The 2537-nt window shown below is 32.8% G+C and overlaps 1 long non-coding RNA gene across 1 annotated transcript; it reads right to left on the minus strand.

Annotated features, from left to right (window-relative positions):
• Positions 1-1044: 1044 nt before the first annotated feature.
• LOC115834050 lies at positions 1045-2300 on the minus strand. Its single transcript, XR_004029180.1, has 2 exons — positions 1915-2300; positions 1045-1295 (listed from the first exon to the last, which is right to left on the minus strand). It is a non-coding gene; the product is annotated as an uncharacterized LOC115834050 (long non-coding RNA).
• Positions 2301-2537: the final 237 nt, after the last annotated feature.

A 2537-nucleotide genomic window follows, 5' to 3' on the forward strand; every position in this document is an offset into this window, starting at 1 on the left:
GAGATGTGTCCTTATTAAGCCTTTCACTAACTCTAGGCCATGCTGTGGATCCCAAGACACTAAAATGGCTGCTCAAATTGGCTGAGCTCCCTTTAGAGTCTGTGTAAATCTCTTCCTGATTCTGTCTTCTTGAAGGATAATGAAGGTATTTGTATGCCTACCTATATAGGTTGTACCTGACTTTTTTGGAATACACAGGTTCTATCAGATGCAATGGTAGATTGGTAGACAAAAAGAGGAAGGTATAAAATGAATATGAATGGCACAGATATTTTACAATGTATGGCTCTTATCTTCTCTACAAGGAGACAAAATAAGAATCCCTCTCTTTCCCTTGATGGCATTTGCTATCACAATCTGATGAATAGTTTATTAATTGCCTTAATGTATGTATGACCTGCTACTCTTTTCTAAGAACATACTTTTATTTTAACAAAAGTTTCCAAGGTCTAACTCAGAATTTTGTTTATTATGAGAAATAATCTGTAAGGTCAGGTAAGTTTCAATAGCCACTCACATGAGACTAAATAATGTTGTCTTTGTAGACACCCAGAAAGCTCTAGGACTACTATCTGCTAGGCTGCACTGCTTTAAAGGTGCAATAGTCTGTGCTCTCTTTCTGCATGCCAGATTCTTTAAAAGACTTAATCTTCTGATATCAAGGCCCTTATGAATTGTTGGGTTTTTATATTAGGCCTTCTTTTTGTCCACAAAATTAAATCCACTTGTATTAGATGTCACCCTTAAAAGTCCTCGTATTTTTTGAGTTGATCAAAGAATCATATTAACGAATATTTCCCACTGTTCTAATTCTACTGCCTGATGATTGACCACAGTGGGAGTTATGTACAATGGCTATCAATTCAAGAGCAATTAATGAGCAGTGAAGCTTATAGAGAAAGCAACACGGGCTGGAAGAAAGTGCTTTTAGATCAATAATACCTTTAAAATCTTCTAAATTTTAGGGGAGAAAAAGAATCACTGATGAACAGAAAATGCTTATCCACTTATAAACATTCTCATCACAATAATATGAATGTTCCATGATGCTGGCACAGGAATAAGTTCTGATTTTATTTTGGAAAGGTTATGTTTATAATCATGTACAATATTTTAGATGATATTTGTTTCATAAGACAAGAGAACATAATAGTCGACCTGTAATGACCAAAAGTAGTTTATATAGTCAAAGTTTTTGTCCTTTGGGCCTATTCAGAAGAGTTCCAAGTTCAAGGAGTATTCAATGGCAGAACTTCCATCTTGTCTCATCAACTGAATTTCTATTACAGCTTAACCTGGAAACAAAAAAGGAGAAATGGGAGCTGAAGGTGTAAGTATAGATTGAATTCAATCAAGTTAAAACATTTTAAAAGGGTAAGTATGACGTTTTCCCTAAAAATGACTGTAATTTTTGTATATTAATTTAAAGATAATTATCTAGACATATAAATTAGCAATGTCTAAGGCATAAATATTTCAAAATAAAAGATTATTCCAGTGTACATATTTCAATACACACTAAGATTCTGTTTATTGATGATAATTTTCAGTAAATCATTACTATTTTTAAATAAAATCGAGTATAATAAAATAAATTCTCTTGACTGTATTTTTATTTCCTGTAAGATTGAATAAAATAATCTTAAATTCAGGAAAAATATTATTTGAGAGTATTAGAGACTTCTGTATTATGCAATCTAAACCACAAGTGGGGCACAAGTACTCCTTGACTGATATGGCAAACTGTTACAATAATATAAAAGTCCAAATGATGAGAAAATCTTTTAAGATTTATCATTCCTCACATCATGAACATGTTCAAGTGTATCCACATTTGGGTCTCTTTTTCAAAGCACCAATTTGGAATTAGGTCAAGTATCTGAAGAATGCTTCTATAGATTATATTAAAATTACCTTAGAAGGAGAACGGTCACAAAACTCTCCTTTGAGTTATGCAAAGATAAGAAAATATTCATAACCACCATATTATTTAATAGTTACAGAGGATATTATAGCTTCTATAGTGCTTTCATGCTGGTTAAAATACAGGCGAAAAATTACAAATTAAGATAACATAAACAGGATATTATTTTCTCCCTCTTAAATTATTTGCAAACTGTAGTCACAGAGTGTGGTAGGCAGGATTATAAAATGGCCCTGATATTTTTAGCTCCTGATATCCACACCTGTCTATAATCCCTCCCTCTTGAGTATGAGCAGGACTAACAACTTGCTTTTAACCAATAGAATAGAAAAGAAGAAAGGTACTTTGAAGATGTAATTAAGGTCTCTAATCAGTCAAACTTATGTAAACAAAAAGGAAATTAACTAGCTGGGCCTGACCTAATGAGGTGAGCCTATTAGAGTAGAGATAAGAGATACTCCTACTGTGCCATGGGTTCATTGCAGCACCATTTGCAACAGCAAAGACATGGAATCAATCTAAATACCCATCAACAGTAGAATGGATAAAGAAAATGTGGATGTATGTACTATAAGGTATTATACAGACATAAAAATGAATGAGACCATATTCT

This window comes from Nomascus leucogenys, unplaced genomic scaffold, assembly GCF_006542625.1.
Source record: "Nomascus leucogenys isolate Asia unplaced genomic scaffold, Asia_NLE_v1 002096F_15068_qpd_obj, whole genome shotgun sequence".
In the NCBI taxonomy this organism is placed as follows: Eukaryota; Metazoa; Chordata; class Mammalia; order Primates; family Hylobatidae; genus Nomascus; species Nomascus leucogenys.